Genomic DNA, 14070 nt, shown 5'->3' with positions numbered 1-14070 from the left:
TACTAAATCCACCAATTAAAACAGAAATATAAATTAATCCATAAAAAAATCCACGTAAACGTAAACGTTGAGTGTTATTTCTACACTCCACTGTATCTTTTGTATCTTGTGTTTTTGCTGTTGTTTGGTTATGCGCATTAAAGTCCTAGTGTTGTACTTCGTGTTTTTAAGAACGTTGTTGCGAATGCACTTTTGCGCATGTTTTTTTACATGTATGTTTGTGCATGTCCATTTGAGCGAGTGTGTTTGTGCATGTTTGTTGATTTGTATTAATGTCCTAGGATTGTAGTTTGTGTTTTCATGATCCTTTTTGCGAATGCAGTTTTGCGTGAGTAATTTTGTGCATGATTTTGTACTTTTACTTATGTGCGTATCTTTTGTAGCGAGTGTTTTTGTGCACGTTTCTTGATGCGCATTCGTGTCCTCGAACTGTAGCGGGTATTTTCATGATCGCTGTTGGAATCCAATTTTGACCATGTTCGAGTCCGAATTTGGAAATTTGACATTAGACAGGAATTGTAGCCAGCTGAAATAGCTTTCTAATGCCGCCGGAACCAGTCGATTTGGAGTCCGGATGAGAAAGTTATGCTCGACTTCGTGGACACTACCGAAGATGTTGAGGGATCCTCTCTTCTATTTTGATTTTATTTTCCTAATTGCAACTCTTTTCTTACTCTTTGATCATTTTTGCTTCATGGACACCTAATTATCAATTTGTACCTATAGAATACTAAATCCACCAATTAAAACAGAAATATAAATTAATCCATAAAAAAATCCACGTAAACGTAAACGTTGAGTGTTATTTCTACACTCCACTGTATCTTTTGTATCTTGTGTTTTTGCTGTTGTTTGGTTATGCGCATTAAAGTCCTAGTGTTGTACTTCGTGTTTTTAAGAACGTTGTTGCGAATGCACTTTTGCGCATGTTTTTTTACATGTATGTTTGTGCATGTCCATTTGAGCGAGTGTGTTTGTGCATGTTTGTTGATTTGTATTAATGTCCTAGGATTGTAGTTTGTGTTTTCATGATCCTTTTTGCGAATGCAGTTTTGCGTGAGTAATTTTGTGCATGATTTTGTACTTTTACTTATGTGCGTATCTTTTGTAGCGAGTGTTTTTGTGCACGTTTCTTGATGCGCATTCGTGTCCTCGAACTGTAGCGGGTATTTTCATGATCGCTGTTGGAATCCAATTTTGACCATGTTCGAGTCCGAATTTGGAAATTTGACATTAGACAGGAATTGTAGCCAGCTGAAATAGCTTTCTAATGCCGCCGGAACCAGTCGATTTGGAGTCCGGATGAGAAAGTTATGCTCGACTTCGTGGACACTACCGAAGATGTTGAGGGATCCTCTCTTCTATTTTGATTTTATTTTCCTAATTGCAACTCTTTTCTTACTCTTTGATCATTTTTGCTTCATGGACACCTAATTATCAATTTGTACCTATAGAATACTAAATCCACCAATTAAAACAGAAATATAAATTAATCCATAAAAAAATCCACGTAAACGTAAACGTTGAGTGTTATTTCTACACTCCACTGTATCTTTTGTATCTTGTGTTTTTGCTGTTGTTTGGTTATGCGCATTAAAGTCCTAGTGTTGTACTTCGTGTTTTTAAGAACGTTGTTGCGAATGCACTTTTGCGCATGTTTTTTTACATGTATGTTTGTGCATGTCCATTTGAGCGAGTGTGTTTGTGCATGTTTGTTGATTTGTATTAATGTCCTAGGATTGTAGTTTGTGTTTTCATGATCCTTTTTGCGAATGCAGTTTTGCGTGAGTAATTTTGTGCATGATTTTGTACTTTTACTTATGTGCGTATCTTTTGTAGCGAGTGTTTTTGTGCACGTTTCTTGATGCGCATTCGTGTCCTCGAACTGTAGCGGGTATTTTCATGATCGCTGTTGGAATCCAATTTTGACCATGTTCGAGTCCGAATTTGGAAATTTGACATTAGACAGGAATTGTAGCCAGCTGAAATAGCTTTCTAATGCCGCCGGAACCAGTCGATTTGGAGTCCGGATGAGAAAGTTATGCTCGACTTCGTGGACACTACCGAAGATGTTGAGGGATCCTCTCTTCTATTTTGATTTTATTTTCCTAATTGCAACTCTTTTCTTACTCTTTGATCATTTTTGCTTCATGGACACCTAATTATCAATTTGTACCTATAGAATACTAAATCCACCAATTAAAACAGAAATATAAATTAATCCATAAAAAAATCCACGTAAACGTAAACGTTGAGTGTTATTTCTACACTCCACTGTATCTTTTGTATCTTGTGTTTTTGCTGTTGTTTGGTTATGCGCATTAAAGTCCTAGTGTTGTACTTCGTGTTTTTAAGAACGTTGTTGCGAATGCACTTTTGCGCATGTTTTTTTACATGTATGTTTGTGCATGTCCATTTGAGCGAGTGTGTTTGTGCATGTTTGTTGATTTGTATTAATGTCCTAGGATTGTAGTTTGTGTTTTCATGATCCTTTTTGCGAATGCAGTTTTGCGTGAGTAATTTTGTGCATGATTTTGTACTTTTACTTATGTGCGTATCTTTTGTAGCGAGTGTTTTTGTGCACGTTTCTTGATGCGCATTCGTGTCCTCGAACTGTAGCGGGTATTTTCATGATCGCTGTTGGAATCCAATTTTGACCATGTTCGAGTCCGAATTTGGAAATTTGACATTAGACAGGAATTGTAGCCAGCTGAAATAGCTTTCTAATGCCGCCGGAACCAGTCGATTTGGAGTCCGGATGAGAAAGTTATGCTCGACTTCGTGGACACTACCGAAGATGTTGAGGGATCCTCTCTTCTATTTTGATTTTATTTTCCTAATTGCAACTCTTTTCTTACTCTTTGATCATTTTTGCTTCATGGACACCTAATTATCAATTTGTACCTATAGAATACTAAATCCACCAATTAAAACAGAAATATAAATTAATCCATAAAAAAATCCACGTAAACGTAAACGTTGAGTGTTATTTCTACACTCCACTGTATCTTTTGTATCTTGTGTTTTTGCTGTTGTTTGGTTATGCGCATTAAAGTCCTAGTGTTGTACTTCGTGTTTTTAAGAACGTTGTTGCGAATGCACTTTTGCGCATGTTTTTTTACATGTATGTTTGTGCATGTCCATTTGAGCGAGTGTGTTTGTGCATGTTTGTTGATTTGTATTAATGTCCTAGGATTGTAGTTTGTGTTTTCATGATCCTTTTTGCGAATGCAGTTTTGCGTGAGTAATTTTGTGCATGATTTTGTACTTTTACTTATGTGCGTATCTTTTGTAGCGAGTGTTTTTGTGCACGTTTCTTGATGCGCATTCGTGTCCTCGAACTGTAGCGGGTATTTTCATGATCGCTGTTGGAATCCAATTTTGACCATGTTCGAGTCCGAATTTGGAAATTTGACATTAGACAGGAATTGTAGCCAGCTGAAATAGCTTTCTAATGCCGCCGGAACCAGTCGATTTGGAGTCCGGATGAGAAAGTTATGCTCGACTTCGTGGACACTACCGAAGATGTTGAGGGATCCTCTCTTCTATTTTGATTTTATTTTCCTAATTGCAACTCTTTTCTTACTCTTTGATCATTTTTGCTTCATGGACACCTAATTATCAATTTGTACCTATAGAATACTAAATCCACCAATTAAAACAGAAATATAAATTAATCCATAAAAAAATCCACGTAAACGTAAACGTTGAGTGTTATTTCTACACTCCACTGTATCTTTTGTATCTTGTGTTTTTGCTGTTGTTTGGTTATGCGCATTAAAGTCCTAGTGTTGTACTTCGTGTTTTTAAGAACGTTGTTGCGAATGCACTTTTGCGCATGTTTTTTTACATGTATGTTTGTGCATGTCCATTTGAGCGAGTGTGTTTGTGCATGTTTGTTGATTTGTATTAATGTCCTAGGATTGTAGTTTGTGTTTTCATGATCCTTTTTGCGAATGCAGTTTTGCGTGAGTAATTTTGTGCATGATTTTGTACTTTTACTTATGTGCGTATCTTTTGTAGCGAGTGTTTTTGTGCACGTTTCTTGATGCGCATTCGTGTCCTCGAACTGTAGCGGGTATTTTCATGATCGCTGTTGGAATCCAATTTTGACCATGTTCGAGTCCGAATTTGGAAATTTGACATTAGACAGGAATTGTAGCCAGCTGAAATAGCTTTCTAATGCCGCCGGAACCAGTCGATTTGGAGTCCGGATGAGAAAGTTATGCTCGACTTCGTGGACACTACCGAAGATGTTGAGGGATCCTCTCTTCTATTTTGATTTTATTTTCCTAATTGCAACTCTTTTCTTACTCTTTGATCATTTTTGCTTCATGGACACCTAATTATCAATTTGTACCTATAGAATACTAAATCCACCAATTAAAACAGAAATATAAATTAATCCATAAAAAAATCCACGTAAACGTAAACGTTGAGTGTTATTTCTACACTCCACTGTATCTTTTGTATCTTGTGTTTTTGCTGTTGTTTGGTTATGCGCATTAAAGTCCTAGTGTTGTACTTCGTGTTTTTAAGAACGTTGTTGCGAATGCACTTTTGCGCATGTTTTTTTACATGTATGTTTGTGCATGTCCATTTGAGCGAGTGTGTTTGTGCATGTTTGTTGATTTGTATTAATGTCCTAGGATTGTAGTTTGTGTTTTCATGATCCTTTTTGCGAATGCAGTTTTGCGTGAGTAATTTTGTGCATGATTTTGTACTTTTACTTATGTGCGTATCTTTTGTAGCGAGTGTTTTTGTGCACGTTTCTTGATGCGCATTCGTGTCCTCGAACTGTAGCGGGTATTTTCATGATCGCTGTTGGAATCCAATTTTGACCATGTTCGAGTCCGAATTTGGAAATTTGACATTAGACAGGAATTGTAGCCAGCTGAAATAGCTTTCTAATGCCGCCGGAACCAGTCGATTTGGAGTCCGGATGAGAAAGTTATGCTCGACTTCGTGGACACTACCGAAGATGTTGAGGGATCCTCTCTTCTATTTTGATTTTATTTTCCTAATTGCAACTCTTTTCTTACTCTTTGATCATTTTTGCTTCATGGACACCTAATTATCAATTTGTACCTATAGAATACTAAATCCACCAATTAAAACAGAAATATAAATTAATCCATAAAAAAATCCACGTAAACGTAAACGTTGAGTGTTATTTCTACACTCCACTGTATCTTTTGTATCTTGTGTTTTTGCTGTTGTTTGGTTATGCGCATTAAAGTCCTAGTGTTGTACTTCGTGTTTTTAAGAACGTTGTTGCGAATGCACTTTTGCGCATGTTTTTTTACATGTATGTTTGTGCATGTCCATTTGAGCGAGTGTGTTTGTGCATGTTTGTTGATTTGTATTAATGTCCTAGGATTGTAGTTTGTGTTTTCATGATCCTTTTTGCGAATGCACTTTTGCGTGAGTAATTTTGTGCATGATTTTGTACTTTTACTTATGTGCGTATCTTTGTAGCGAGTGTTTTTGTGCACGTTTCTTGATGCGCATTCGTGTCCTCGAACTGTAGCGGGTATTTTCATGATCGCTGTTGGAATCCAATTTTGACCATGTTCGAGTCCGAATTTGGAAATTTGACATTAGACAGGAATTGTAGCCAGCTGAAATAGCTTTCTAATGCCGCCGGAACCAGTCGATTTGGAGTCCGGATGAGAAAGTTATGCTCGACTTCGTGGACACTACCGAAGATGTTGAGGGATCCTCTCTTCTATTTTGATTTTATTTTCCTAATTGCAACTCTTTTCTTACTCTTTGATCATTTTTGCTTCATGGACACCTAATTATCAATTTGTACCTATAGAATACTAAATCCACCAATTAAAACAGAAATATAAATTAATCCATAAAAAAATCCACGTAAACGTAAACGTTGAGTGTTATTTCTACACTCCACTGTATCTTTTGTATCTTGTGTTTTTGCTGTTGTTTGGTTATGCGCATTAAAGTCCTAGTGTTGTACTTCGTGTTTTTAAGAACGTTGTTGCGAATGCACTTTTGCGCATGTTTTTTTACATGTATGTTTGTGCATGTCCATTTGAGCGAGTGTGTTTGTGCATGTTTGTTGATTTGTATTAATGTCCTAGGATTGTAGTTTGTGTTTTCATGATCCTTTTTGCGAATGCAGTTTTGCGTGAGTAATTTTGTGCATGATTTTGTACTTTTACTTATGTGCGTATCTTTGTAGCGAGTGTTTTTGTGCACGTTTCTTGATGCGCATTCGTGTCCTCGAACTGTAGCGGGTATTTTCATGATCGCTGTTGGAATCCAATTTTGACCATGTTCGAGTCCGAATTTGGAAATTTGACATTAGACAGGAATTGTAGCCAGCTGAAATAGCTTTCTAATGCCGCCAGAACCAGTCGATTTGGAGTCCGGATGAGAAAGTTATGCTCGACTTCGTGGACACTACCGAAGATGTTGAGGATCCTCTCTTCTATTTTGATTTTATTTTCCTAATTGCAACTCTTTTCTTACTCTTTGATCATTTTTGCTTCATGGACACCTAATTATCAATTTGTACCTATAGAATACTAAATCCACCAATAAAACAGAAATATAAATTAATCCATAAAAAAATCCACGTAAACGTAAACGTTTAGTGTTATTTCTACACTCCACTGTATCTTTTGTATCTTGTGTTTTGCTGTATGTTTGAAATTGCATTTACTACCCCTGTGTAAATTGCAATCTGCGCGATCCCCCCCTATCATAATTAAATTAGCAAAAACCCCCTTGTGCTAATTTTTAGTTGCATACTTGACCCATTTAACTTTTAACCATGACTAGCTGTGAAAAGACAAAATACCCAGCGAGGGTTTTGCAAAAAAAAACAAAAGACCCAGTCCTTCCAATGGTAATTTTTACAACTCAGGGACCACATTGAATTTATGAAAACTTAAAGTGGTTAAATTGCAATTTCCAAACTTAATTAAAGAAAAAAAAAAAGTTCATCTTTCACGGGACCACCGGCCTCCACCTCCACCTCCCAGATCTTCTCCGCCGCCATATTTGCTCAACAGCCCAGCACCCGCCCGCCCGAGTCATCTTCGCCGCCATCTTTGCCTAATAGCCCACCACCCATCGCCCAACCCATCTCCGCCGCCATATTTGCTCAGCAATCCACCACCAACCGCCCAACCCTCTACGCCACCATCTTTGCTCAGCAGCCCACCACGGCACCACCCACCATTCCGCGCCACCGCCAATTTTCAGCAGCCCACCGCCAATCTTGTACACCTTCTCTGTTGCCATTCTTTTCAACAGGAAGCATATCCACCGCCATTGCTATAAAGTTGCAGAAACACTAATTTCTTTTTGAAGATGAGGAAATTGAAACCAATGATTTTGTTGATGTGCGAAGCTTTGCCTATTTATGTTTGGAAATCTTCCATTAATGAACATAATGAGAAGATTTATTCCAAAGAAAAAAAGACAAGAAGTCGAAGAAGACGAAGAAGAGAGGAGAGAGAGGGGAGAAGGTGTAGGCTTTTGGGGGTATTATGTCACTTCACATGCAAAACTGAAGAAAAAATCGCACAATCCGCGAGTGCGATACACGTTATGCTCCGAGGGGGGTTTTCGCCTTTGACTAATTAGTACAGGGGGTATTTGCTAATTTTTTTATGATAGGGGGAATCGCGCAGTTACGATTTTCACACAGGGTAGTAAATGCAATAAACTCTTATTTTCCTAATTGCAACTCTTTTCTTACTCTTTGATCATTTTTGCTTCATGGACACCTAATTATCAATTTGTACCTATAGAATAATAAATTCCCCATTTATAACAGAAATATAAATTAATCCATCAAAAAATCCACGTAAACGTAAACGTTGAGTGTTATTTCTACACTCCACTGTATCTTTTGTATCTTGTGTTTTTGCTGTTGTTTGGTTATGCGCATTAAAGTCCTAGTGTTGTACTTCGTGTTTTTAAGAACGTTGTTGCGAATGCACTTTTGCGCATGTTTTTTTACATGTATGTGCTTGTGCATGTCCATTTGAGCGAGTGTGTTTGTGCATGTTTGTTGATTTGTATTAATGTCCTAGGCTTGTAGTTTGTGTTTTCATGATCCTTTTTGCGAATGCAGTTTTGCGTGAGTAATTTTGTGCATGATTTTGTACTTTTACTTATGTGCGTATCTTTTGTAGCGAGTGTTTTTGTGCACGTTTCTTGATGCGCATTCGTGTCCTCGAACTGGAGCGGGTATTTTCATGATCGCTGTTGGAATCCAATTTTGACCATGTTCGAGTCCGAATTTGGAAATTTGACATTAGACAGGAATTGTAGCCAGCTGAAATAGCTTTCTAATGCCGCTGGAACCAGTCGATTTGGAGTCCGGTTGAGAAAGTTATGCTCGACTTCGTGGACACTACCGAAGATGTTGAGGGATCCTCTCTTCTATTTTGATTTTATTTTCCTAATTGCAACTCTTTTCTTACTCTTTGATCATTTTTGCTTCATGGACACCTAATTATCAATTTGTACCTATAGAATAATAAATCCACCAATTATAACAGAAATATAAATTAATCCATCAAAAAATCCACGTAAACGTAAACGTCGAGTGTTATTTCTACACTCCACTGTATCTTTTGTATCTTGTGTTTTTGCTGTTGTTTGGTTATGCGCATTAAAGTCCTAGTGTTGTACTTCGTGTTTTTAAGAACGTTGTTGCGAATGCACTTTTGCGCATGTTTTTTTACATGTATGCTTGTGCATGTCCATTTGAGCGAGTGTGTTTGTGCATGTTTGTTGATTTGTATTAATGTCCTAGGCTTGTAGTTTGTGTTTTCATGATCCTCTTTGCGAATGCAGTTTTGCGTGAGTAATTTTGTGCATGATTTTGTACTTTTACTTATGTGCGTATCTTTTGTAGCGAGTGTTTTTTGTGCACGTTTCTTGATGCGCATTCGTGTCCTCGAACTGTAGCGGGTATTTTCATGATCGCTGTTGGAATCCAATTTTGACCATGTTCGAGTCCGAATTTGGAAATTTGACATTAGACAGGAATTGTAGCCAGCTGAAATAGCTTTCTAATGCCGCCGGAACCAGTCGATTTGGAGTCCGGATGAGAAAGTTATGCTCGACTTCGTGGACACTACCGAAGATGTTGAGGGATCCTCTCTTCTATTTTGATTTTATTTTCCTAATTGCAACTCTTTTCTTACTCTTTGATCATTTTTGCTTCATGGACACCTAATTATCAATTTGTACCTATAGAATAATAAATTCCCCATTATAACAGAAATATAAATTAATCCATCAAAAAATCCACGTAAACGTAAACGTTGAGTGTTATTTCTACACTCCACTGTATCTTTTGTATCTTGTGTTTTTGCTGTTGTTTGGTTATGCGCATTAAAGTCCTAGTGTTGTACTTCGTGTTTTTAAGAACGTTGTTGCGAATGCACTTTTGCGCATGTTTTTTTACATGTACGCTTGTGCATGTCCATTTGAGCGAGTGTGTTTGTGCATGTTTGTTGATTTGTATTAATGTCCTAGGCTTGTAGTTTGTGTTTTCATGATCCTTTTTGCGAATGCAGTTTTGCGTGAGTAATTTTGTGCATGATTTTGTACTTTTACTTATGTGCGTATCTTTTGTAGCGAGTGTTTTTGTGCACGTTTCTTGATGCGCATTCGTGTCCTCGAACTGTAGCGGGTATTTTCATGATCGCTGTTGGAATCCAATTTTGACCATGTTCGAGTCCGAATTTGGAAATTTTGACATTAGACAGGAATTGTAGCCAGCTGAAATAGCTTTCTAATGCCGCCGGAACCAGTCGATTTGGAGTCCGGATGAGAAAGTTATGCTCGACTTCGTGGACACTACCGAAGATGTTGAGGGATCCTCTCTTCTATTTTGATTTTATTTTCCTAATTGCAACTCTTTTCTTACTCTTTGATCATTTTTGCTTCATGGACACCTAATTATCAATTTGTACCTATAGAATAATAAATCCACCATTTATAACAGAAATATAAATTAATCCATCAAAAAATCCACGTAAACGTAAACGTTGAGTGTTATTTCTACACTCCACTGTATCTTTTGTATCTTGTGTTTTTGCTGTTGTTTGGTTATGCGCATTAAAGTCCTAGTGTTGTACTTCGTGTTTTTAAGAACGTTGTTGCGAATGCACTTTTGCGCATGTTTTTTTACATGTACGCTTGTGCATGTCCATTTGAGCGAGTGTGTTTGTGCATGTTTGTTGATTTGTATTAATGTCCTAGGCTTGTAGTTTGTGTTTTCATGATCCTTTTTGCGAATGCAGTTTTGCGTGAGTAATTTTGTGCATGATTTTGTACTTTTACTTATGTGCGTATCTTTTGTAGCGAGTGTTTTTGTGCACGTTTCTTGATGCGCATTCGTGTCCTCGAACTGTAGCGGGTATTTTCATGATCGCTGTTGGAATCCAATTTTGACCATGTTCGAGTCCGAATTTGGAAATTTGACATTAGACAGGAATTGTAGCCAGCTGAAATAGCTTTCTAATGCCGCCGGAACCAGTCGATTTGGAGTCCGGATGAGAAAGTTATGCTCGACTTCGTGGACACTACCGAAGATGTTGAGGGATCCTCTCTTCTATTTTGATTTTATTTTCCTAATTGCAACTCTTTTCTTACTCTTTGATCATTTTTGCTTCATGGACACCTAATTATCAATTTGTACCTATAGAATAATAAATCCACCAATTATAACAGAAATATAAATTAATCCATCAAAAAATCCACGTAAACGTAAACGTTGAGTGTTATTTCTACACTCCACTGTATCTTTTGTATCTTGTGTTTTTGCTGTTGTTTGGTTATGCGCATTAAAGTCCTAGTGTTGTACTTCGTGTTTTTAAGAACGTTGTTGCGAATGCACTTTTGCGCATGTTTTTTTACATGTATGCTTGTGCATGTCCATTTGAGCGAGTGTGTTTGTGCATGTTTGTTGATTTGTATTAATGTCCTAGGATTGTAGTTTGTGTTTTCATGATCCTCTTTGCGAATGCAGTTTTGCGTGAGTAATTTTGTGCATGATTTTGTACTTTTACTTATGTGCGTATCTTTTGTAGCGAGTGTTTTTGTGCACGTTTCTTGATGCGCATTCGTGTCCTCGAACTGTAGCGGGTATTTTCATGATCGCTGTTGGAATCCAATTTTGACCATGTTCGAGTCCGAATTTGGAAATTTGACATTAGACAGGAATTGTAGCCAGCTGAAATAGCTTTCTAATGCCGCCGGAACCAGTCGATTTGGAGTCCGGATGAGAAAGTTATGCTCGACTTCGTGGACACTACCGAAGATGTTGAGGGATCCTCTCTTCTATTTTGATTTTATTTTCCTAATTGCAACTCTTTTCTTACTCTTTGATCATTTTTGCTTCATGGACACCTAATTATCAATTTGTACCTATAGAATAATAAATTCCCCATTTATAACAGAAATATAAATTAATCCATCAAAAAATCCACGTAAACGTAAACGTTGAGTGTTATTTCTACACTCCACTGTATCTTTTGTATCTTGTGTTTTTGCTGTTGTTTGGTTATGCGCATTAAAGTCCTAGTGTTGTACTTCGTGTTTTTAAGAACGTTGTTGCGAATGCACTTTTGCGCATGTTTTTTTACATGTACGCTTGTGCATGTCCATTTGAGCGAGTGTGTTTGTGCATGTTTGTTGATTTGTATTAATGTCCTAGGCTTGTAGTTTGTGTTTTCATGATCCTTTTTGCGAATGCAGTTTTGCGTGAGTAATTTTGTGCATGATTTTGTACTTTTACTTATGTGCGTATCTTTTGTAGCGAGTGTTTTTGTGCACGTTTCTTGATGCGCATTCGTGTCCTCGAACTGTCGGTCATGATCGCTTGGAATCCAATTTTGACCATGTTCGAGTCCGAATTTGGAAATTTGACATTAGACAGGAATTGTAGCCAGCTGAAATAGCTTTCTAATGCCGCCGAACCAGTCGATTTGGAGTCCGGATGAGAAAGTTATGCTCGACTTCGTGGACACTACCGAAGATGTTGAGGGATCCTCTCTTCTATTTTGATTTTATTTTCCTAATTGCAACTCTTTTCTTACTCTTTGATCATTTTTGCTTCATGGACACCTAATTATCAATTTGTACCTATAGAATAATAAATCCACCATTTATAACAGAAATATAAATTAATCCATCAAAAAATCCACGTAAACGTAAACGTTGAGTGTTATTTCTACACTCCACTGTATCTTTTGTATCTTGTGTTTTTGCTGTTGTTTGGTTATGCGCATTAAAGTCCTAGTGTTGTACTTCGTGTTTTTAAGAACGTTGTTGCGAATGCATTTTGCGCATGTTTTTTTACATGTACGCTTGTGCATGTCCATTTGAGCGAGTGTGTTTGTGCATGTTTGTTGATTTGTATTAATGTCCTAGGCTTGTAGTTTGTGTTTTCATGATCCTTTTGCGAATGCAGTTTTGCGTGAGTAATTTTGTGCATGATTTTGTACTTTTACTTATGTGCGTATCTTTTGTAGCGAGTGTTTTTGTGCACGTTTCTTGATGCGCATTCGTGTCCTCGAACTGTAGCGGGTATTTTCATGATCGCTGTTGGAATCCAATTTTGACCATGTTCGAGTCCGAATTTGGAAATTTGACATTAGACAGGAATTGTAGCCAGCTGAAATAGCTTTCTAATGCCGCCGGAACCAGTCGATTTGGAGTCCGGATGAGAAAGTTATGCTCGACTTCGTGGACACTACCGAAGATGTTGAGGGATCCTCTCTTCTATTTTGATTTTATTTTCCTAATTGCAACTCTTTTCTTACTCTTTGATCATTTTTGCTTCATGGACACCTAATTATCAATTTGTACCTATAGAATAATAAATCCCCATTTATAACAGAAATATAAATTAATCCATCAAAAAATCCACGTAAACGTAAACGTTGAGTGTTATTTCTACACTCCACTGTATCTTTTGTATCTTGTGTTTTTGCTGTTGTTTGGTTATGCGCATTAAAGTCCTAGTGTTGTACTTCGTGTTTTTAAGAACGTTGTTGCGAATGCACTTTTGCGCATGTTTTTTTACATGTATGCTTGTGCATGTCCATTTGAGCGAGTGTGTTTGTGCATGTTTGTTGATTTGTATTAATGTCCTAGGCTTGTAGTTTGTGTTTTCATGATCCTCTTTTGCGAATGCAGTTTTGCGTGAGTAATTTTGTGCATGATTTTGTACTTTTACTTATGTGCGTATCTTTTGTAGCGAGTGTTTTTGTGCACGTTTCTTGATGCGCATTCGTGTCCTCGAACTGTAGCGGGTATTTTCATGATCGCTGTTGGAATCCAATTTTGACCATGTTCGAGTCCGAATTTGGAAATTTGACATTAGACAGGAATTGTAGCCAGCTGAAATAGCTTTCTAATGCCGCTGGAACCAGTCGATTTGGAGTCCGGATGAGAAAGTTATGCTCGACTTCGTGGACACTACCGAAGATGTTGAGGGATCCTCTCTTCTATTTTGATTTTATTTTCCTAATTGCAACTCTTTTCTTACTCTTTGATCATTTTTGCTTCATGGACACCTAATTATCAATTTGTACCTATAGAATAATAAATCCACCAATTATAACAGAAATATAAATTAATCCATCAAAAAATCCACGTAAACGTAAACGTCGAGTGTTATTTCTACACTCCACTGTATCTTTTGTATCTTGTGTTTTTGCTGTTGTTTGGCTATGCGCATTAAAGTCCTAGTGTTGTACTTCGTGTTTTTAAGAACGTTGTTGCGAATGCACTTTTGCGCATGTTTTTTTACATGTATGCTTGTGCATGTCCATTTGAGCGAGTGTGTTTGTGCATGTTTGTTGATTTGTATTAATGTCCTAGGCTTGTAGTTTGTGTTTTCATGATCCTCTTTGCGAATGCAGTTTTGCGTGAGTAATTTTGTGCATGATTTTGTACTTTTACTTATGTGCGTATCTTTTGTAGCGAGTTTTTTTGTGCACGTTTCTTGATGCGCATTCGTGTCCTCGAACTGTAGCGGGTATTTTCATGATCGCTGTTGGAATCCAATTT

The sequence above is a fragment of the Erythranthe guttata genome, chromosome 9 (assembly GCF_056151865.1).
Source record: "Erythranthe guttata isolate IM_541 chromosome 9, IM_541, whole genome shotgun sequence".
NCBI classification, from domain to species: Eukaryota; Viridiplantae; Streptophyta; class Magnoliopsida; order Lamiales; family Phrymaceae; genus Erythranthe; species Erythranthe guttata.
This window is presented reverse-complemented; position numbering follows the sequence as displayed.